At 37.3% G+C, this 25,684-nt stretch overlaps 1 protein-coding gene across 1 annotated transcript in view; it reads left to right on the top strand.

Moving 5' to 3' along the window:
* Nucleotides 1–25,684, top strand: part of LOC128557715 (probable ATP-dependent RNA helicase DDX27) — a 75,642-nt gene that overhangs the window by 26,811 nt on the left and 23,147 nt on the right. The window lies entirely within an intron of this gene.

The raw sequence follows: 25,684 nt of genomic DNA, 5'->3' as shown, positions 1-25,684 counted from the left end.
CATCTAGCTTTTGATTATTTAAATTTGAATTTTTCGTTAATTGGCTTATCATTCGCCGAGGATGTACCCCCAAACATTTCTTTAAAATGGGTAAACAGATCTTCAGTTGTAAGTGATTAGAAACTGGAAGATATAATAACACACCCAGGGCTCAAAGAATCTGTAAATCTTGTAATATGAACCAAATTGAATCAGAGTTCCATTTCCTATTAGTTTGTCCGAAATATAGAGATTTAAGAAAGAAGTTCTTCAAACCATATTTTTGTCATTGGCCTACCTTGTCAAAATTTGATTTACTGTTAAGTTCTACCTCGAAAACGGTTCTTAATAACCTCTCAAAATATATTTACTTTGCAAACAAATCTAGAATAGCCATTTAAATAGATAATTAGACCATTTTTATCATGTGTTCGTTTCACCTCGCTTTTTCACTGTTGCAGATGTTAATTACTTTACCTTCCAGAAAATGTATTTTTGCAACTGTTAACTAAATAACTATCTCACTTCAGAAAATGTATATTTCATGTTTTCTCTCTTTGAATAGTATTTGTATTGCTATAAACATTAATGTTTTATGCGAATAAAATCTTTGGTATTGGTATTGGTTTAATGTTCACTTGTGACTTTTTACACCTCTAAGAATAACTTGTAGCTGGTGGAGTTCTGACCCGTTTGAGAGGGGTGATTGAACTTTATTCTTCAAATAGTGATAACAAGGTCCTGACATTGCTAATTGTGGGATATTTTAAACCTCTCTCAGTACAAAAGCCACAAAATAAATCAAAGTTTGTTCATCAATTGCTGGAGGTATACTGGTATTTGTAAGCCACAGAGAGTTTTGTTCCATGAAAAATGTAAACAATTTAAATGCACAGTTATACAAATTTTTTGTACCAACTTCATGAGCTGCATTCCACAGTTTTGCTACAGTATTCTCTAACCAAGGTATAGCTTGCATAGGGGTGGCACTTTGGTGGGATATTTGTCCGCGTCTGGTGCTAGTCTTCGGAACCGTTGCATCTGAATCTGAGTTGTCCTTTCTCTTGGCAAGTTCAGCCAAAGTAGCCTGCATTTTCAACATTTCTTCCTGTAGTTGTGATAAGTTTCCCCGGTATGTCTGCCATAGCATTTACAACTCCTTGTGCATTTGTATCATGTTTTGAATTGACCACATTGTCACTGTTCCTGTTCTGGATTTGCTGGTACAGTTTCAGCAATGTTTTGTGAGGTGTATTGTTGGGTAAAACAATACCTTCCGCTTTCAACTTTTCTTTTAGCATTGCTAAGGACCAGTTGGCAGGATTTGTCATATTAAGTCCATTTAGAGGGGATCTGCTTCTTTGTCTCTGTGCGTCTTCAGAGGCACGAGACACAGCCCGGGAGTGCACTCTACTGTCTATCCCAGACCTTTCCTGGGCTCTTCCCCTCCTACGTGGCATTATTTTATTTTATTATATTTATTATTTTTATTTAATTTTTATTTATTTATTTATTTATTTTTTTTATCACTTCTGTAGTCTTGTTTGTACTAATCCTGTACAATATCCAACAATAATTTCACAGCACAGTTGAATCAAGCCTAGATACAGTATATGACTCAATAATTCTTTAAAACATCCAATAAGTCACTGTTAATTCATATAGTCCAAGACACAGAATATTTCAAAGTAGTTCCTAGTAATTGTAAAATAATTTTACTCAAATTATTATATTAGCGAGTTAGGCAGCTGCAGCAGAAAGACTGAATGCATTGCTAGAGTACTGCTTGTTATAAATGTAAACCAGTGAGTCATACAAAGGTATCAGACAGTGTTTCATACACAGTTAACCCCTAAAGGGTATATAGCATAACTATTGTTAAACTCTTTAAAACTTGATTAAATCCAATAATATTTAATCACCACTTTATGCACGCACGGACGACGGACGCTGCGTGATCACAAAAGCTCACCTTGTCACTATGTGACAGGTGAGCTAAAAATATTAGTTACCAACAATACTGTATTAATGCTTTTGCAGAAAGTTAATATTTTGATCAATACAGTTTTTAATCAGTTTAGTTCTGTTATTGCTTTTGTGTTTTGGCAACTTGCCTGTTTTTCTACATCTTGTGTGTTATTTCTTCAGTATGTGTACTTATTGCCAGTAATTTCTTTGATTTCTATTCAGATTACGTTTGATTATCCCCCGCCGATGAAATCGGGATGGGGGTATTGAAATGGCATTGTCCGTCCGCAGCCATATCTAATCGGGAGGCGGGTATTGAAATGGCGTTGTCAGTCCGTGCGTCTGTCCACAGCCATATCTCAGTAACTAGCAAGTAGAATTTCATGAAACTTGAAATAAACATGAACCAACATACTGCAATGATGCTCGTCAAGTTTTTTGTTTGATTGGTCAATTTTCCTTAGAGTTATTGCCCTTGATTTAATGAAAAATGCCCAAAAATGTCCGTCCGCAGCCATTTCTCAGTAACTATCATGTAGAATTTCATAAAACTTGAAATTAACATGCACCAACATACTGCGATGATGCCCGTCATGTTTTTTTTTTGATTGGTCAATTTCCCTTAGAGTTATTGCCCTTGATTTAATGAAAAATCCACGTCTGCAGCAATTCCTCAGTAACAAGCTGGTAGAATTTCATGAAACTTGAAATAAATATGAACCAACATACTTTGATGATGCCTGTCATTTTTAGCTCACCTGAGCACAAAGTGCTCAAAGGTGAGCTTTTGTGATCGCCCTGTGTCCGTCATCCGTCATCGTCCGTTCGTCCGTCGTCAACAATTTGACTGTTAACACTCTAGAGGACACATTTTTGGCCCAATCTTAATGAAACTTTTTCAGAATGTTACCCTCAATAAAATCTTGGATGAATTCGATATTGGGTCACCTGGGGTCAAAAACTAGGTCACTAGGTCAAATCAAAGGAAAAGCTTGTTAACACTCTAGAGGTCACATTTTTGGCCCAATCTTAATGAAACTTGGTCAGAATGTTACCCTCAGTAAAATCTTGGATGAATATGAAATTGGGTCATCTGGAGTCAAAAACTAGGTCACCAGGTCAAATCAAAGGAAAAGCTTGTTTAACACTCTAGAGGTCACATATTGGCCCAATCTTAATGAAACTTGGTCAAAATGTTACCCTCAATAAAATCTTGGACCAGTTCGATATTGGGTCATCTGGGGTCAAAAACTAGGTCACCAGGTCAAATCAAAGGAAAAGCTTGTTAACAGTCTAGAGGTCACAAGTTTGGCCCGATCTTAATGAAACTTGGTCAGAGTGTTATCCTCAATAAAATCTTGGACGAGTTTAATATTGGGTCATCTGGGGTCAAAAACTAGGTCACCAGGTCAAATCTAAGGAAAAGCTTGTTAACACTGTAGAGGTCACATTTATGACTGTATCTTCATGAAACTTGATCAGAATGTTAATCTTGATGATCTCAAGTTCCAGTTTGAATCTGGGTCATGTAGGATAAACTAGGTCACCGGGTCAAATCAAAGGAAAAGCTACTTTACACTGTAGAGGCCACATTTATGACCATATCTTAATGAAACTTGGGGGGGCCTCCTTGGCCGAGTGGTTAGAGTCGTTGACTTCAAACCATTTGCCCCTCATCGATGTGGGTTCGAAACCTCATTTGGGGCGTAGAATTCTTCACGTGAGGAAGCCATCCAGCTGGCTTACGGAAGGTCGGTGGTTCTACCCAGGTGCCCGCTCGTGATGAAATTATGCACGGAGGGGCACCTGGGGTCTTCCTCCACCATTAAAGCTGGAAAGTCGCCATATGACCTAAAATTGTGTCGGTGCGACGTTAAACCCAACAAAAATAAATAAATAAATAATGAAACTTGGTCAAAATATTAATCTTGATGATTTATAGGTCAAGTTCAAATCTGGGTCAGGTGGGGTCAAAACTAGGTCACTAGGTCAAATCAAAGGAAAAGCTTATTAACACTCTAGAGGCTACATTTATGACTATATCTTCATGAAACTTAGTCAGAATGTTAAACTTGATGATCTTTAGGTCAAGTTTGAATCTGGGTCATGTTGGGTCAGAAACTAGGTCAACAGGTCAAATCAAAGGAAAAGCTAGTTAACACATTAGAGGCCACATTAATGCCATATCTTAATGAAACTTGGTCAGAATGTTAATCTTGATGATCTTTAGGTCAATAGGTCAGGTGAGCGATACAGGACCTTCATGGCCCTCTTGTTTTTTTTTAATTGGTCAATTTTCCTTAAAGTTACTGCCCTTTATTTGTTTAAAAATCTACAGATTTGTACATAACAAACCAACATATTGGTAGAATTTCATTAAACGTCTTTCATTCTTTTCCATGAACATTTATTATAAACATGTGAAGTTGTGTACCCACACCTGGTCACCACCTTGCCTTGGTCTCCCCCCCCCCCCCCCCCCCCCCCCCCCACCCCAAAAAAAAGAATGCGGGTCAGGACGGCCCAAATCCAAAACGGTCCAGACTAAGACGGTCCAGTCCAGGACGGCCTAAAAATATTATATATACATTGTACCGTAATATACCGTCTTGACAAATTAAAGAAGCTGTTTTGTAAGATCATAGTTGATTTAGAATGAACTAATATTGAGGGACAATTATTTTTGCTGATTGATTGCAATTCAGTATAATTATGTTCGCAGTTTGATTGGTCTTAAAGTACACCGACCGTTTACTGATTGTCTGCATAATGCTTCAATCACTGTATATGTATGTGCATTAAATTGCACATAGTGACAAGGTGAGCTTTTGTGATCACCCTTCGTCCGTCGTCAGTCCGTCCGTGCGTCCGTCAGCAATTTCTTGTCTGCACGATAGTGGTTTCATTTATAATTTTATTTTAACCAAACTTGCACATAACTTGTATCACCATAAGATCTCGGTTCCTTTCTTGAACTGGCCAGATCCCGTAATGGGTTCCAGAGTTATGGCCCCTGAAAGGGCCAAAATTAGCTATTTTGACCTTGTCTGCACAATAGCAGCTTTATTTATGATTTGATTTTTACCAAACTTGCACACAACTTGTATCACCATAAGATCTTGGTTCCTTTCTTGGACTGGCCAGATCCCATTATGGGTTCCAGAGTTATGGCCCCTGAAAGGCCCAAAATAAGCTATTTTGACCTTGTCTGCACAATAGCAGCTTTATTTATGATTTGATTTTTACCAAACTTGCACACAACTTGTATCACCATAAGATCTTGGTTCCTGTCTTGAACTAGCCAGATTCCTTTATGGGTTCCAGAGTTATGGCCCCTGAAGGGGTCAAAATTAGCTATTTTGACCTTGTCTGCACAATAGCAGCTTCATTTATGATTTGATTTTAACCAAACTTGCACAAAACTTGCGTCACCATAAGATCTTGGTTCCTTTCTTGAACCGGCCAGATCCCATAATGGGTTCCAGAGTTATGGCCCCTGATAGGGCCGGAATTAGGTATTTTGACCTTGTCTGCACAATAGCAGCTTCATTTATGATTTGAATTTAATCAAACTTGCACAAAACTTGTGTCACCATAAGGACTTGGTTTCTTTCTTGAACCGGCCAGATCCCATAATGGGTTCCAGAGTTATGGCCCCTGATAGGGCCGGAATTAGGTATTTTGACATTGTCTGCACAATAGCAGCTTCGTTTATGATTTGAATTTAATCAAACTTGCACAAAACTTGTGTCACCATATGATCTTGGTTTCTTTCTTGAACCAGTCAGATCCCATAATGGGTTCCAGAGTTATGGCCTCTGAAAAGCCAAAATTGGCTATTTTGACCTTGTCTGCACAATAGCAGCTTCATTTATGATTTGATTTCAACCAAGCTTGCGCACAACTTGTATCACCATAAGATCTTGGTTCCTTTTTTTAACTTGCCAGATTCCATCATCGGTTCCAGAGTTACGGCCCCTGAAAGTCTTTTTTTTTCTTAAAGACTATAATAGTAAATTATGCCTCTATGTGAAAAATCAAGTATTTTCAGGTTTTTTTATTAATGAATATAACGGGATTTATACATCAGCTGTGTTTATTACGAGGATAATTTATGACTTCTTTTGGGGTAATTTTAGTAAACTACATAGAAAAATAGTTTATATCATATATACAAAAAATGACAATTGATGCTGCTTGGAAATAATATTGTTTCTCTCCATAGTTCTTTTTAATTGCTACTACAAACAAAAAAAACTTTTGATTGGATTATCACACCTTGATTAATTGTTTGTTGATAGTCAGAACCTGTATATTTTTCTGCAGTGTGCATTGCAATTTACAATCAATTAAGCGATTGTCGTGACATCGGATAATGCTTTTGTGTATAAACTTCAAAGAAAAGTACGACTATTATCAAAATATTAGAAACTGACCAAAATGATGTTACAAATAAAAGATAGATACTGTTGCCTTATTTTCACAATTTATACACGTTATGGGAAATGAATGAAACGATAATCGGTCTTTATTTTATCAATAGTCAACCAAGTATGATAAATGTCAGTGGTTTTTATTCATAAACATGTGTCAATATTGACTTTAAATTGGACAAGAATGTAAAGAAAAAAATAGGAAATTACACAACATATGGCTTACATGCTTTTTTCACGTTATTTTCTTAAAGGCCTAGATTCACTACTATATAAGTGTTCCCCCCCCCCACCCCCCGCCAAATCCAATATACAACTCCCATCTTATCTGCTGCATATCGGCGATTATGTAACCGTAACTGATTAGAGGGCAATTAGCACAGCAGGGACCCCAACTAGACCATGAAGATGTGTGCAGTGGAGTTGAAAGAAATTAATTTTTCTTCAGTGAATGTGGAATGATAATAATATTAATTATTATTTTGATATTATATAGATGATAATAAGTATTACTTTAATGTTATAATAATGATAATAATAATAATAATAAAAATAATAATAATAATTATTATTATTATTATTGTTATTATTATTATTATTATTATTATTATTATTATATTACATAAAGGATGATTAAAGATACAGTAATAATATTGAAAATAATAATGATAATAAAACACAAGTATAGTGAAAACTTTAGGAGTTCTTTGTGCTGACAAACAATATTTTTCTAATTGGAAACTGGGTTTCTTGTATTCATGTAATCAACATTATTTGAACTTAAAATTATTGTGTTCCATCTATACTGAATTTTCATTTTCAGTATGTTGCCAAAAGTGACTTTTTTCATGCCTTGCTTTGTAACTTTGATATGCACATACTGTTTTTAGCTCGACTATTCATAGAATAGTAGAGCTATTGGACTCGCCCATGCGTCGGCGTCCCGATTTGGTTAAGTTTTTGTATGTAAGCTGGTATCTCAGCAACCACTTGTGGGAATGGATTGAAACTTCACACACTTATTCACTGTGATAAACTGACTTACATTGCACAGGTTCCATAACTCTGTTTTGCTTTTTTACAAAATTATGCCCCTTTTTTGACTTAAAAATTTTTGGTTAAGGTTTTGTATGTAAGCTGGTATCTCAGTAACCACTTGTGGGAATGGATTGAAACTTCACACACTTATTTACTGTGATAAACTGATTTACATTGCACAGGTTCCATAACTCTATTTGCTTTTTTACAAAATTATGCCCCTTTTTTCGACTTAAAATTTTTGGTTAAAGTTTTGTATGTAAAGCTGGTATCTCAGTACTCACTAATGGAATGGATTGAAACTTCACACACTTGTTCACTGTCATGATCTGACATGCACAAAGCAGGTTCCCATAACTTTATTTTGCTTTTTTACAAAATTATGCCCCTTTTTCAGCATAGAAATTTTTGGTTAAGTTTTTGTATGTAAGCTGGTATCTCAGTATCCACTAATGGGAAAGGATTGAAACTTCACACACTAGTTCACTGTCATGATATAAACATGCAGTGCAAAGGGTCAATAACTCAACTTTGCATTTTACAAAATTATGCCCCTTTTTGAACTTGGGAGTTTTTGGGTTAAATTCTTATATGTAAGTTGGTATCTCAGTACCCACTAATGGGAATGGATTGAAACTTCATACACTTGTCCACTGTCATGAGCTGATAAGCACTATGCAGGTTCCATAACCCTATTTTACTTTTTAGCTCACCTGTCACAAAGTGACAAGGTGAGCTTTTGTGATCGTGCGGTGTCCGTCGTCCGTCGTCCGTCCATGCGTCCGTCCGTAAACTTTTGCTTGTGACCACTCTAGAGGTCACATTTTTCATGGGATCTTTATGAAAGTTGGTCAGAATGTTCATCTTGATGATATCTAGGTCAAGTTCGAAACTGGGTCACGTGCCATCAAAAACTAGGTCAGTAGGTCTAAAAATAGAAAAACCTTGTGACCTCTCTAGAGGCCATATATTTCACAAGAACTTCATGAAAATTGGTCAGAATGTTCACCTTGATGATATCTAGGTCAAGTTCGAAACTGGGTCACGTTCCTTCAAAAACTAGGTCAGTAGGTCTAAAAATAGAAAAACCTTGTGACCTCTCTAGAGGCCATATATTTCACAAGATCTTCATGAAAATTGGTCAGAATGTTCACCTTGATGATATCTAGGTCAAGTTCGAAGTGGGTCACGTGCCATCAAAACTAGGTCAGTAGGTCAAATAATAGAAAAACCTTGTGACCTCTCTAAAGGCCATATTTTTCATGGATCTGTATGAAAGTTGGTCTGAATGTTCATCTTGATGATATCTAGGTCAAGTTCGAAACTGGGTCACCTGCGGTCAAAAACTAGGTCAGTAGGTCTAAAAATAGAAAAACCTTGTGACCTCTCTAGAGGCCATATATTTCATGAGATCTTCATGAAAATTGGTCAGAATGTTCACCTTGATGATATCTAGGTCAAGTTCGAAAGTGGGTCACGTGCCATCAAAACTAGTCAGTAGGTCAAATAATAGAAAAACCTTGTGACCTCTCTAGAGGCCATATTTTTCATGGATCTGTATGAAAGTTGGTCAGAATGTTCATCTTGATGATATCTAGGTCAAGTTCGAAAGTGGGTCACGTGCCATCAAAAACTAGGTCAGTAGGTCAAATAATAGAAAAACCTTGTGACCTCTCTAGAGGCCATATATTTCACGAGATCTTCATGAAAATTGGTCAGAATGTTCATCTTGATGATATCTAGGTCAAGTTCAAAAGGGGGTCACGTTCCTTCAAAAACTAGGTCAGTAGGTCTAAAAATAGAAAAACCTTGTGACCTCTCTAGAGGCCATATATTTCACAAGATCTTCATGAAAATTGGTCAGAATGTTCACCTTGATGATATTTAGGTCAAGTTCGAAACTGGGTCACGTGCCATCAAAAACTAGGTCAGTAGGTCAAATAATAGAAAAACCTTGTGACCTCTCTAAAGGCCATATTTTCATGGGATCTGTATGAAAGTTGGTCTGAATGTTCATCTTGATGATATCTAGGTCAAGTTCGAAACTGGTCACCTGCAGTCAAAAACTAGATCAGTAGGGCTAAAAATAGAAAAACCTTGTGACCTCTCTAGAGGCCATATATTTCATGAGATCTTCATGAAAATTGGTCAGAATGTTCATCTTGATGATATCTAGGTCAAGTTCGAAAGTGGGTCACATGCCATCAAAAACTAGGTCAATAGGTCAAATAATAGAAAAACCTTGTGACCTCTCTAGAGGCCATATTTTTCATGGGATCTGTATGAAAGTTGGTCAGAATGTTCATCTTGATGATATCTAGGTCAAGTTCGAAACAGGGTCATGTGCCGTCAAAAATTAGGTCAGTAGGTCTAAAAATAGAAAAACTTTGTGACCTCTCTAGGGGCCATACTTGTGAATGGATCTCCATAAAAATTGGTCAGAATGTTCACCTTGATGATATCTAGGTCAAGTTTGAAACTGGGTCATGTGCCGTAAAAAACTAGGTCAGTAGGTCAAATAATAAAAAAACCTTGTGACCTCTCTAGAGGCCATACTTTTCATGGGATCTGTATGAAAGTTGGTCTGAATGTTCATCTTGATGATATCTAGGTCAAGTTTGAAACTGGGTCAACTGCTGTCAAAAACTAGGTCAGTAGGTCTAAAATTATTAAAATCTTTTGACCTCTCTAGAGGCCATATTTTTCAATGGATCTTCATGAAAATTGATCTGAGTATTCACCTTGATGATATCTAGGTCAGTTTCGAAACTGGGTCATGTGCGGTCAAAAACTAGGCCAGTAGGTATAAAAATAGAAAAACCTTGTGGCCTCTCTAGAGGCCATATTTTTCATGAGATCTTCATGAAAATTAGTGAGAATGTTCACCTTGATGATATCTATGTAAAGTTCAAAACAGGGTCACGTACCTTCGAAAACTAGGTCAATAGGTCAAATAATAGAAAAACCTTGTGACCTCTCTAGAGACCATATTTTTCAATGGATCTTCATGAAATTTGGTCAGAATTTTTATCTTGATAATATCTAGGTCAAGTTCAAAACTGGGTCACATGAGCTCAAAAACTAGGTCACTATGTCAAATAATAGAAAAAAACGACGTCATACTCAAAACTGGGTCATGTGGGAAGAGGTGAGCGATTCAGGACCATCATGGTCCTCTTGTTTACTAAATTATGCCCCTTTTTCGACTTTCTTATTCATTCAAGCGACAAGGCTGTTAAATAGTCGAGCGTTGCTGTCCTTCGACAGCTCTTGTTTTATTATTGTGTTTGATCAACAAATATTTTTCTTTACATAGAAATGCCAAAAAAAACCAAATTAGTATAACTTTAAAAGTTATCAATTATATATCAATTTAAGATAAATTACATTGTTTCGCCTTCTCACTAATTGATACACTTGTAAGGTAGACTGACTCTCCAATAAACATTGACCCTTGTTAATTGGAACCATACTGTGATTGTCATTAGCCCCCAACTGTGCTGGTGAAGACAGAAATCCCTTGGCCCACTGCCAAAATCTAGGCCTTTAAACTATCTTAGGTATTTGCTGTTCATTTAGCTATTATTGGTATAAAATCAATTATTTTTCGCATATAAGTATTGTAATAGTCAGTCTAGCTGACACTGGTAAATAAGTATACAATCACAAAATAACTGGGTGAGGAACTATTTCAGACCAAACCAAACATGTACCATGCATAAATCATCTTAATAGACCAGTAACTAGTGTGAATTGGTACACAAATGGCAAAGACATGAATTCCATCAAGATTTGTTATGATCGCGGAAATGCGTTACAATTGCAAATTATGTTTCAACAAACAAACTTACGGCAGCTATTCATAGTCATAGATATTTACCATCATCAACAGAGTTCATGCCAATAACAATCTCGTTCAATAATGTTGACAAACGTATAAACTCTGGATTGCTTACATTTACACGTCAAACTTTTGACGGAAGCTAGTTCCTTCCATGCCAGACGCTGTGAGAAATTACCAACAAGCAGCATAACTACCGTTAGTAAATATTAAATCCCCTAAGACTGCCAATTACAAAGCTGTAACCCTTTTAGGGATCCGTTCTGTGTGGACCTTGTAATCGTGCTTTTACTGGACCTTTGACGGATCTATCTCGAATGACGGCGATTTGATACAGATGATGATCGTGATGCGTAACGATTTCATTGGCTAACTGGAGCTGCTGTGCGCGCTGATTGGACAGCGCTATGTTTGAAACTTTTCTGGCGGGACTATTCACCCTGGGGATATTAGTACGCAAAAGGCTATAAATAAAGCGAATGCCGTCAAGTTTTCAGCTTTTCCACCGTCAAAACGGGTAAATGGTTGAAACCCGTAGGTCATCAGAGATAGGTCAATAGTCCGTCAAACTTCACTGGTTCCGTCAACCGTCAAGGTATACCGTCAAAAGAGCATGAATAACATTGATTTCTACCTGACAATACTAAACGCCGTCAATTTCGCGAATGCTGTCAAAGGTGGTTGCCGTCATTACTGAAAAATCCGTCGAAACCTGTGGACGCCGTCAAAATAGTGAATTCCGTCAAAATATCTCAAAACAGCAAAAAAACGTGTACATCTCCTTTGCCAAAGTGACATTTTCATAACATTTTAACAATCAAGAACCTTGAAATACAGAAGTTTACAGCCACAGTGACACTACCAAGGGTTATGAAATATAAAACAGAACCAATAACGTATTAATTACATGATTTAATTCAACATCGTTATAATAATATAGCAAATATTTCAACATCATTAAAAGAAACTGAAACGAATAAATCTTTCTATTGAATTACGTCTCTACCATCAGATATACGTACAGGTTACAAGGTAGTAAAAGCCATCCATTAATAAAAGCTCTGTCGTCCAATAAAAAGGGTCTACACAAACCATAGGTTTTGAAGTAGTAAATGCCATCTAATGATATAATTCAGAGATCAGGTTTTTACAGTAGTAAATTCTAAGAGTCATCCAGTACTAACTGTTATAGCGCCATCCATGACAAAGACCGGGTACGATTACAAATTGGTGTCAGAAGGTGTAGATATTAGTTCTATCTAGTATCAAGAATCTACGTCAGGAAGAGGGGGCCTCCCTGGCCGAGTGGTTAAGGTCGCTGACTTCAAATCACTTGCCCCTCATCGATGTGGGTTCAAGCCTCACTCGGGGCGTTGAATTCTTCATGTGAGGAAGCCATCCAGCTGGCTTACGGAAGGTCGGTGGTTCTACCCAGGTGCCCGCTCGTGATGAAATAATGCACGGAGGGGCACCTGGGGTCTTCCTCCACCATCAAAGCTGGAAAGTCGCCATATGACCTATCATGTGTCGGTGCGACGTTAAATCAAAAAAAAAAAAAAAAAAAAAAAAAAAAAAGACGTCTGGAAGAATTTTGAAGTTTGATAGTTTCAAGTACACTATGCTGTAAAATTATAAAATTTTTGTTTCTTGAGTGGGCATCAATGGTGGACAGTGAATTTGTTGGATAAATAAAATCAAGAAATAGTGCATATATATTTAAGTCAAGTCTAACCATAAAGGTTAAAGGTAACAGGTCAAGGAAAGCTCCCTGCGAGGCAGGTATAGGTCGACCTACAACAAATATATCTCTACATATTTTCCGTGTACTTTTGAGAGTTATACAATGGCTAACTCTGACTCTGAAGTTGAGTTTAACGTTGGTCAAGGTGACGGTATGGACCAACAAAGGTCTCCTCGAAGGCAAACAAATTGTCCTTTGAATGACAATGACGGACGTAGAAATAATGGACGTGGACAGTGTTGTTTTTATAATGACAGATCTCTTATAGTAATTAAACCTGACAAATACACAGGCGACGAAGACTGGGAACAGTATGTTTTGCATTTTGAAGATTGCGCTGAGTTAGGTAGATGGGGAGATAGAGAAATGCTTCTTACCTTAGCTGCTAGTTTGAAAGGACAGGCACGTGTTTTCTATACTAGTCTATCCTCTGCAGAAAAGAGAACATATGAAAGTCTCTCGTTTGCCTTGGAACAAAGGTTTGGCAGTAGTAGACAACAGGCTCGCTGGATATCAAAGTTCCAGACCAGGTCCAAACTCGTTGGCGAATCAATAGCTGCATTTGGTGACGATCTCCGCTTGCTAGCAAGGAAAGCATATAGCAATCTTGAACCGGAAGCCCAAGAAATGCTAGCACTCCAGCAATTTCATAAGGCTCTATCAGTAGATATGAAATGCAGAGTTATGGATAGAGACTGTAAGAGCTTAGCCGAAGCTGTTGAAGTTGTAGAACGGTATGAAGACCTCTTGGGTGAGTCATATCATGATAGGCATAGGAACGTTGTAAGGCATGTCAGTAATGGTTTTGATACAAGTAACACTGACAGACAAAGTCAAGGTTACAGAAGAAGTCGTCAAGAAGACACGACAGGAATAAATGAAGACCTACACAGAACACTGAGATCCATTCAGTATAGGTTAGACAGAATTGAAAGAGGTTCACAGAGAAGAGACAGAAATGAAAGTGGTCCACAGAGAAGACAGCGAGACGAACGTAGAAGATGCTTCATTTGTCAGTCTCCAGACCATCTTTACAGGAGCTGTCCGAACAGGCAAGACCAATCAAGTGCTTATGGTCAATCATCAAATGATAAGAGTGATTTGGGAAACGACCTCCCGTCCTCTCTGTAGGTCGGGAGAGGACAAGGAAAGAAAGTAAAAGACCTGAAACTGAGCAAAATTTAGTTGACACTGTAGAAATTTCAAGTTCAAAAGAAGAATCTAAATCTTCACCTCATTCAATACAAGATTCAGAAACAAAAGAAAACGTTAGTAATAAAACGCAGACAGAAGCTTCTAGGATAGGTCAACTTGGAAATCAGGGTTCAAAATTTGATAACGGACTTTTTGTCAACGGTTACATAGACAATACTCCTGTAGACTTTCTCATTGACAGTGGGTCAACAGCTACATTAATTTCAAAATCAGTTTTTGACAAATTAGGCAAGCAAACTTTACAAGTAGGAAGCACTCAGATACAGGGTGTAGACGGTTCTCAGATAAAGGTGTTTGGACGTGACAACTTTGTCATAAGATTAGGAGATGTGTCTGTTGAACACAAAGTTATTGTTTGTGACATGGCTATGGATGGAATCGTAGGCCAAGACTACATACTTAAGCATGTTAAGTATTGGGATCTGGACAATCTCCAACTGAAACTGAGGTCAGGTTAAAGGATCCAATGTATCACGAAGGGCGAAGCAGAACACGTTTGTAGAATCATTGTCAGTGAGAAGGTAGAACTGCCACCTAATTCATACAGCTACATAAAGGTATCGATTCCGAACTCTGTAAATTTGGCAAAAACTGGCTATGTCGAAAATTCTTAGTATGGCATTTCAGATCAACAGTTTGTAAGTCTCATCGAAGGCGTTGTAGACCCACATGCAAATGAAATCGGTGTAGGTGTTATCAACACAGGTGATGAACCTACAGTATTAAACCCAGGTTTAGGTCTTGGTTTCTGCAAATCGTCCTATGAAGAATGTGAAGATGAAGTAATTAGCTGTGCTAACATCAACAAGGGTAATCCAGTAGATAGTGAAAATGCAGTCGTTCCTGAACACTTAACAGAACTGTTTGAGAAAGTTCAATTCATTTAAAACAGGACGAAAAATTCCGCCTTGCCTCACTCCTGAACAAATACGAAAATATTTTTGTTACATCAAGTGACGAACTAGGTTGTACTGACAGAGTTAAACACAAGATATACACAGGCGATGCTCATCCAGTGAAGCAAGCTCCTAGACGTCAACCAATAGGTAAAAGGTCGAGTGAGAAAGAAGAGATAGATCGTATGTTGAAGAAAGGTATAATCGAGCCGTCGAATAGTGAATGGTCGTCGCCAGTGGTTTTAATCACCAAGAAAGATGGTTCTACTCGTTTCTGTGTGGACTACCGGAAGTTAAATGCTGTTAAAAAGGTCGATGCATATCCAATTCCACGAGTTGACGAGTGTCTTGATGCCCTTGCAGGAAATAAATGGTTCAGCAGTATGGACTTATGCTCCGGCTTCTGGCAAGTGGAAATGGATGAAGGTGACAAGCACAAGACAGCGTTCTCAACATCGTCAGATGGGCTGTACCATTTCAAAATGATGCCATTTGGTCTCGTTAATAGTCCAGCTACCTTTCAATGACTGATGGAAAATGTCTTAGGAGGTATCCAGTGGGTCGAGTCTCTTTTGTATATGGATGACATTATCACTCCGGGTAAGTCAGTAGAGGAAACACTTTCCAGGTTGGAGAATGTATTCAAACGCCTACAAGAAGCCAATCTAAAATTGAAAGCATCAAAATGTCTGTTCTTTCAAAAATCGATCACGTTTCTGGGCCACGTAGTTTCTGAAGACGGGATAAGTACGGACGAGAGTAAGATATCAGCAGTCAAAAATTGGCCGATGCCCATAAATGCCAAGCAAGTAAGAAGCTTTCTAGGACTGGCCTCATATTACAGAAAGTTCGTGAAGGGGTTTGCAGATATAGCTAGGCCGCTGCACAAATTGTGTGAAAAGAAGTCGAAGTTCATGTGGACTGAGACATGTGAAGAGTCTTTTAACACATTGAAAGACGCTCTAACTACATCGCCGATCCTTTCATTTCCGCGGCCCGAATGTCAGTTCATTTTGGACACTGATGCCAGTGACTAAGCCACAGGTGCTATCTTGTCACAAGTGCATGACGACAAAGAACATGTTATTGCATACATGAGCAAAAGTATGAATAAGCATGAACAGTCTTATTGCATAACAAAAAAGAACTTCTTGCTGTCGTACAGGCGCTTAAACATTTTCACCATTATCTATATGGTCAAGAGGTGTTACTTCGAACGGACAATTCAGCTGTAAGCAGGATGCGCAGTCTTAAAGCACCCACCGGTCAGACTGCTCGTTGGCTTCAAGAGCTTGGAACTTATAATCTCAGTGTGCAACATTAACGGTAGCCCGATCGCCAATGGCTACGAAAATTTGACTCGGGCGACAGAAAATCGGCAGACCGTAGCCCGTTGGGCTATGAAAAATTCTGAGGAATAAATTTACCAAAAAGGTCATTGCAAACATGGGAGCAAAATGGTTGCTTTGAAGCTTCAAACTTCGCTCAAATCCAATCTTAAACAAATTCAAGTCGCCCGAATTTTTTTTTGGATGCGCACCCGCTGATCTTTTGACAATTTGCACCATGTCATAATGTGCGTTGAATACACATACACACTCGCTGATAGCATAATTTAAGCTCCGCCTTCTTCAGGTACTTGTGAGATTTTCGCGAGAAGTGTGAAAGCAAATCAAATTATCGGTTTCACCAGAGGCAATTGTAATAGGCCAATCAGCGCCGCGGTTACGTCTTTGACACTTAGCATTTAATTGTCAACACGTGCGAGTTGTTTTCTAAAGAATTGTCAATTACATATGCGATTTATTGGAATTATAGACACAATTATTTGGTATTCATGGTAAAAGAACGACATGTAAAGTATTAACTTCGTAAAACTAACTTTGATGGATGAATTGATTTGAATACCGGTATGTATTTCTAGGTTTGACACAGTTTACTTTCAGTTTTATTCGAATGAGAAACTGTTCACACAAGTGGTGACTCGGTATAAATGTGTATGGTAAAATGATGTAACTAAGAAAATGAGTGGTCATTGAATCAATTCACAGCGTCGAGGTAGAGATATAAAAAATTAATGGAGTCTTCCAACTTCTCCCTAAAGTCTCCCCACTTCTCCTTAAATCAGTTTGAGGGATAATTGACTTCTCCCAAAAAAATAATGGGCCTAGCGAGACCCCTGGTCAGTCTACTGCCAAGCTATTTCTTGTCTACCATGTCTACAAAGCTGTTTAGATCACTTTTCATGACTCTGTGTCTTTGACTTTCTGCACAATTTTGTGAACACTGTTTCAGATTTTGAAATCAATTCTGAAAAACACATACAAATTTCTGAAATACAGTCGAACTTCGATGGCTCGAACTCGAGGGTCCCGTTGAAATAAGTTGAGTTTTCCGTTGTTCGAGCCATCCAAATGGCGGCCATTTTGAATTTGGGAATTCGAGGGCATGATGTGTTACAAACCTTACATCGTAATATATTGTCATATTGTACCTACAGGTGTGTATGATACGATGATATGTAAAAACAAACGCTGAAATAGTCTTTATTATTTATTTTCAAACATGACATAGATACGAAAAAAATACAGATAAAACACTAATATATAATCATAAGAATTTGGTGAAGACAGATTCAAATAAGAAGACATGAATAGCAAACCTTTATGAATCATAGTCCAGTGCAAACATTTTCAAATATAAACACGTTAAAACGCAAACAATTAATTCACGGACATGTACACAGAAATATTTGAAAACAGTACTAAATGACGTCACATGTAGACATAGGCTATAAATAGACACATGAAATCAACACAACTGATGATCATACGTCAGTTTATTCATAATATCAGTGAGTCATGTACAGTATACAGTTTTACAGTTTATTTTTTGAATAAATCCTTGACGGAGGACTGAACCGATGAACGTTTGTTGAACTCTAATTTGGAGAGAGATTTGTATATTGTTCTAACACATGACATTGAGTTTTTCACATTTGATGATGGCGTTATATATGTTGTTTCTAAAGTTTTTTGATCTTATTTTTGTTTTGTTCCTTGCTTTCCAGTAGCCGACTTTGCTATCCCCCCGTTTCCGGGTCCTTTACTAAGTTATTCAGCCATGCTAAAGCAGTATGAAAATTAACATCGAATCTCCCGTTTTTATGCAGAAAAAATAAAGACAGACATTGCTCAATTATTTTGAATAATTTTATTCGTATTAATCAAAGCCCATTAAAACATTGCAGTGAACGAAAGTCACTTTGTTTAATTTGTTTGTCGTATACCGACGCTAATTACATAAGCGTGTGAAAATTACGCATGTGCCGGTTAAAGGGGAAGCTTGGCGAATGTCAGGCAGAGGTGTGAAAAACTTTGTAAACACAAGCCATTCCGGCGACAAATTGGCTGTTCGACTGAATAGGTGTAATTATCACTGTAACTGAGCCGAAGGGACCACCAAATGAGTTCGAGAGTTCGAATTTTCGAAGTTCGAGCGATCCGAGGTAGAACTATATAGAATAAAGAAGGAATAAATTCGGGACCGGGTGAAAAGTTTGAGCGATCCCGGTTGTTCGAAAGATCCGAGTTCGAGCCATTGAAGTTCAACTGTATATCAATATTCACCAACCTACAGCAGTATATCGAAAGAAATTAAATATTACTAGAATGAATGTCTTGTTCATTCTTGAGCGAAAAATTAGTGGGGCTACGAAAAATTCTGTCGGGCTACAAAAAATTGGAAGTCTGTAGCCCCTTTGGCTACGGTGTTAAAAAGTTAATGTCGCACACTGTAATCTCCAAGTAGTCCATAGACCAGGTAAGAGCCATAGCAATGTCGACGCGCTTTCTAGAATACCTTGTGCCTCATGCAAACGACAGCAAGAAATCAATGATACAAGTGAAAAAGAGGCAGGAGACGAAATAGAACCAGTCGCTAATAACAGTGAGGGTAATGATGAAGTAACAAGAGTAACAACAAGAAGTAATGCCGACCAAGCAGCCAAAGCAGATTTACGGCCACATCAGTTCATACTAGAAGGTTGGGATCCAACAGACATTCAAGCTGAACAGCATGCAGATAAAGATATAGATAAAGTTCTCTCTGCAAAACTTGCTGGTGATGCAAGACCAGAGTGGTCTATTATCTCTAGTGGCTCTTCAAAGTTAAAAACCTTGTGGCGCCAATGGGACAGGTTGGAAATAAAAGCTGGTATGTTATATCGGAAATTTGTTGAAGCAAGTGGTTCTACAACATGGCAGTTAGTTGTACCCAAAGTAAGGCAACAAGAAGTCATTCGCCTTAATCATGACATACCATCTGCAGCTCATTTGGGCTTTGACAGGACGTTAGACAAAGTAAGACAGGGTTTCTACTGGCCTGGTATATCAGACAGTATAAAGCAATACTGTAAACAGTGTGATACTTGTACGGCTCGCAAGTTATCAAAAGAGAAAAATAAAGCTCCATTAGGTCAGTACATTGTAGGTGAACCTATGGAACGTGTTGCTATGGACATTTTGGGTCCTCTTCCAGAAACGACAAATGGAAACAAGTACATATTGGTAATTTCTGACTGGTTCACTAAATGGTCAGAGTGCGTTGCAATTCCAAATCAAGATGCAGCAACAGTAGCTCAAGCATTTGTTGACAATTTTATCACAAGATTTGGTGTACCACTTCAAGTTTACACCGATCAAGGTAGCAACTTCGAGTCTCAATACTCAATACTGAAAAGACGCGTACTACCAGCTTAAGACCACAAGCCAATGGGATGATAGAACGCTTAAACAGAACGCTCATCTCAATGCTATCTGCTTACTGTGCTAAAGATCAGAAAAACTGGGACAAGTATCTACAACTAGCCATGATAGCATATCGCAGTTCAAGTCACAACACTACGAGGATTTCTCCAAATAAAATGGTATTTGGACGTGAGGTTGTCTTACCTTTAAATGCTGTAATTTGTACTCCAGCTGACACTAACAATCGGTATCAGAATGATGACAAATACGTTGACGACTTAAAACAAAAGATGACCGAAGTACATGACTTAGCTAGAGATAACATACATAAGGTCGCTAACTATCAAAAGAGACATTATGACACAAATACTAAGCAGAGACGGTATCATAAAGGTCAACTTGTCTGGTTGCATGACCCCTCGAGAAAGAAAGATGTTTGCACCAAATTAGTTAATAAATGGAATGGTCCATTCATCGTCACAAACACTCTAGATGATCTGATATGTTTGGTCAAAAGATCAAATAAAAATAAACCGAAGGCTTACCACATAGACAGACTATGGCCATATTCTGGTGTTAATATTCCAACATGGTTAAGGAGAGAATCACTCAAAATTAAAAGTGCTGAACAGTAAGGTCAAACGTACATGCCTCTAAATTATCGAAAAGACTGGGGAACTGTATAAATAAGAAAAAAAGTTAAATAACAAATTCGTAAATTCTACATTTATATGAAATGTAATAAGTTATATCACAGTTTGAAGAAACTTAACAGTACCAATTTCAAAAATGGTAATAAGTCTAAAATTAGTAAACAAGTGACAAATAACAATGTAAAGTGATTCAAATACATTAGACCAGCTAAATAGTGTAAAAATCGTCAACAATAATAGTAAAGGAGATGTACAATGTATGAACTCGCGCGAACATATATACTGAGATGACGCGCTTGTGAATTTTGGTGCAATATTGAAATGAGTGTATTTTCGTATAGTCCGCTTACTTAATATTAGTAACAACTTTAATGTTCGATCTATTTCCAGACTGTGGAGGCGTGTTGGCTGTGCACAAGGACTTTTAAGTGTAAAACAGAACTCTATACGCATGTGATATCTAGTTTTCACAGACGCCAGTCTGTTATTTGTCCATGGTGTGACAAAGAAAAGGTGTTTACAAGGGTCAATGACATGGTGAAGCACTGTACTAGCAGACACTACATAGAGTACGGATGTCAGCCTCAGACGTTTCTTGGGATGAGAAATTGCTTCTACTTCTCTGTATACCCAGAGGATTACGCTAGGTTAATTAAACCTGAACCTTGGGACTCAGGTATTGCTATGGAAGCAAGAAGGTTGATGATGTCGTGGGCAGAGAAGCAGGAAGACAGCATGACAATGAGAGATAAGTTGAGAAAGGGATGGAAAGTCAGAATAAAGGCGAGGTCAGATAGGGAGCAGGCTGAGAAAGAAAAGGCTGAGAAGGAAAAGGCAAAGAAGCAGAAATTAGAAACTCTCAAGGAATGCAAAATTCCAATGAAATCTAAAGAAGTCAAAGAGGTGAAGGTAGATGAGAATAAGTTAGGTATAGATATAGACGAGTTATTCACGGAAAGTCCTTTAGATCTCAGCATGCATAAAGATAGTAAAGATAGTTTAGAGAAAAATACAAGTAGAAAGCGCCAGCTAGAAACACCTAAGAAAGCAAGTGATAGTAAGAAATCCAGTGAAACAAACCAGACATTGAAAGATATATCTAGTAGGAAGAATATTGTAACAGTGCCACAGTTAAGTGAGTCAGACATTGACTTGGAAGATGAGGTAGAGGTTAAAAGGTTTAAAGAAAGCCCAAAGTCATTGAAGCTTGTCAAGACTGAAGGTGGTATAAGGAGATTAGTGGTCACAAAAGAGACACCTGAAAGTGACGGTTAACCACTAGAAGATATAGAAAATCAGACAGTAGAAAAATCTAAAGAGTCCCTTAAATCCAGGAAAACAGACATTAGATCCCCTAAACCAAAGACACTAAATTTAGACTCCCCAATGAAGACGATTGACAAACAGCCAAAGTTAGTGCCAATTGAAACAGAGGCAAAAGTGCAGAATAACAGTAGTGGAGAAACTTTGAACCTACTGAACCATGAATGCAATGTCAAAGTGACACAAGACCAAGATATAACAGTAGAAGAAATGAGCAAACCAGATACCGACAAAGACAATGAGAGAGCATCAGCTGTAAATGTAGACACAGAAAACATAGAAAGAAATGTATCAGATAGACACATTGAACAAGAAACAATGCAGAAGGAAGAAACTAGTGAGAAAATTGAGCTAGAAAAAGTTGAACAGACTGAAGCAAAATCAAGCATTGATACATACGTTACAAAGAAAGAATCAAAGCAGGATAACCCTGAAAATGACAATGGAACAGTGTCCACACAAAATAAGGTAGACACAAATGTAAACTTAGTGAAAGGATCAGATGGCATTTTGACGAGAATGGAAGAATGCATATGACGCAGAAATAAAGGTCAGTGGTAGTGTTTTCAGATGGCCACCAGTTGACTGGCAGTCTATGTCAGCAGACAGGAAACTTCTCTCATGGGAATTCATGGCCATGTCCATTGAAGTCACGTTGAATGGTTTTGTTTCAACAAATATGTCCAGGAAGTACCTTCTGGATAAATATAACTTTTTACCTCTTCCTGGTTCTGCTAAAGCAAACACAGAAGTGTCTGAAGCAGCTGCAACCAGAAGTCGATTTTACACGTACCAACTTTTAAGAGAAATAGCATCTGGAAGAGTACCGTCAAAAGCAGAGGAAGACCAGATCAACATGCTGGAATTTATAAATAACAGCCAGCTCACACGAGAGATTGACCTGAAGGCTATTAACGTCCCACTGAGGCTTGTAAGTGAAAAATCATGACAATTATAACACATTTAAGGATAAAAATGTAAATACAGAAGAATTAGAAGTTGTGTAAATAGTGAAATTGCCCACAAAGCTGAGTAGCAGTAGATAAAGTAATCTTCAAAAGTATTGTTTTTAAGTAGTATATTCTGTGCTCAATAAATATACAAAAGGTATATAAATTAAGTGTGATCTACACAGCAGTATATTTTGTGATCTACACAAGTGTAATAAGTATCATAGAAGCAATATCTACATGATTATAAAATACATAATATGAGCTACACATTGTATATGAGAAGGAAGAATTCAGTGATATAAAGTTTTCTAAGTCTGAATCAGTGAATGCTAACTGTTTATTATCAGTGAATTATTGAAGTAGGTTTCTTGTATATGTCTCTAATTGAAAAGTTCAGTGATTTAATGAAAAAGTAATGTGTTTTCAAAAAGGAATTCGTAAGGAAAGAAGAATTCTATTGCTATTGTGTTGCTGAAATATTCATTGGTTTAATTATTTGGAATATAGTGTTATTCAATATATTTAAGAGTGTATTTTGATGAAGTAAGGTGGAAGTGAGTAATTAACATATTTCCTTATATTAAGGAATTATCTTGTTATGGAAATAATAAGCACACGGTGTTTTCATGAAGTTTCATATTTTTATTAATCAGTATGGCGTAAATGTGTCTGAATGATTCTAAGTAAATTTCATAGGAAAGTTGTGCTGCTAAACTGATAATTCTAGTTCTCTGAGGTGTTGTAATTAATTTTGCAATCTAGCCATGGGAGTATATTTATTCTAACAGAAGCGTAGTAAGGAGAAATTATACGTGAATTTGATGTGAAGATTGCATTATTAAAATTGCAAGAGATGGCTAGTGAACATGATAATTTGCGTGAATGAAGTGTTGCATTGTTCATGATTGTTCCTATTGTTTGTTGTTTTGCAGTTTTAACTAGACTTCTGAGGTACCAAATTTATTTCAAGTATGTTTCAATAGAAGGGTGCCTAAACATTGCAGAACAGTAGCTAGAATGATAAACTGAGCAGAAACAGTGTTGTTTAAGATTTATTTGTTTGTGTTGATCAGTTCTTATAGTTAATATATGATATGTTGATATCTCTCTCTAGAGGAAAGTTTATATATGTTATATATATTCTTTAATGATTTATCTCAAATAACAAAGCAATGCCCTTGGTAGAACAATAACAACTGAAGGTAACACTAACAGTAACTGCAATAGAATAACTTTTCGATTATCCAGGAGGATAATTTTCGGCAAAGGAGGGGGAAGTGTAATAGTCGGTCTAGCTGACACTGGTAAATAAGTATACAATCACAAAATAACTGGGTGAGGAACTATTTCAGACCAAACCAAACATGTACCATGCATAAATCATCTTAATAGACCAGTAACTAGTGTGAATTGGTACACAAATGGCAAAGACATGAATTCCATCAAGATTTGTTATGATCGCGGAAATGCGTTACAATTGCAAATTATGTTTCAACAAACAAACTTACGGCAGCTATTCGTAGTTATAGATATTTACCATCATCAACAGAGTTCATGCCAATAACAATCTCGTTCAATAATGTTGACAAACGTTTAAACTCTGTATTGCTTACATTTACTCGTCAAACTTTTGACGGAAGCTAGTTCCTTCCATGCCAGATGCTGTGAGAAATTACCAACAAGCAGCATAACTACCGTTAGTAAATATTAAATCCCCTAAGACTGCCAATTACAAAGCTGTAACCCTTTTAGGGATCCGTTCTGTTTGGACCTTGTAAACGTGCTTTTACTGGACCTTTGACGGATCTATCTCGAATGACGGCGATTTGATACAGACGATGATTGTGATGCGTAACGATTTCATTGGCTAACTGGAGCCGCTGTGCGCGCTGATTGGACAGCGCTATGTTTGAAACTTTTCTGGTGGGACTATTCACCCTGGGGATATTAGTACGCAAAAGGCTATAAGTAAAGCGAATGCCGTCAAGTTTTCAGCTTTTCCACCGTCAAAACGGGTAAATGGTTGAAACCCGTAGGTCATCAGAGATAGGTCAATAGTCTGTCAAACTTCACTGGTTCCGTCAACCGTCAAGGTGTACCGTCAAAAGAGCATGAATAACATTGATTTCTACCTGACAATACTAAACGCCGTCAATTTCGCGAATGCCGTCAAAAGGTGGTTGCCGTCATTACTGTAAAATCCATCGAAACCTGTGGACGCCGTCAAAATAGTGAATTCCGTCAAAATATCACAAAACAGCAAAAAAACATGTACATCTCCTTTGCCAAAGTGACATTTTCATAACATTTTAACAATCAAGAACCTTGAAATACAGAAGTTTACAGCCACAGTGACACTACCAAGGGTTATGAAATATAAAACAGAACACAATAACGTATTAATTACATGATTTAATTCAACATCGTTATAATAATATAGCAAATATTTCAACATCATTAAAAGAAATTGAAACGAATAAATCTTTCTATTGAATTACGTCTCTACCATCAGATATACGTACAGGTTACAAGGTAGTAAAAGCCATCCATTAATAAAAGCTCTGTCGTCCAATAAAAAGGGTCTACACAAACCATAGGTTTTGAAGTAGTAAATGCCATCCAATGATATAATTCAGAGATCAGGTTTTTACAGTAGTAAATTCTAAGAGTCATCCAGTACTAACTGTTATAGCGCCATCCATGACAAAGACTGGGTACGATTACAGTATGTACAAACATATTCTTCAAAAATACTGAAAATGTAGATTTTTAAAATGTAAAAAAAATGAAACATATAGCTTATTTTTGTATATAAAAAGCTATTTTCTCTAGCGATTTTGACGCTCACATCATAAATACATGTATTTGCTGTTCATTTCTTCATTTTTGGTACAGA

Source organism: Mercenaria mercenaria, chromosome 6, assembly GCF_021730395.1.
Source record: "Mercenaria mercenaria strain notata chromosome 6, MADL_Memer_1, whole genome shotgun sequence".
Lineage (NCBI taxonomy): Eukaryota > Metazoa > Mollusca > Bivalvia > Venerida > Veneridae > Mercenaria > Mercenaria mercenaria.
The sequence above is the reverse complement of the archived record's forward strand: the minus strand, read 5'-3'. Positions and strand labels throughout refer to the sequence as shown.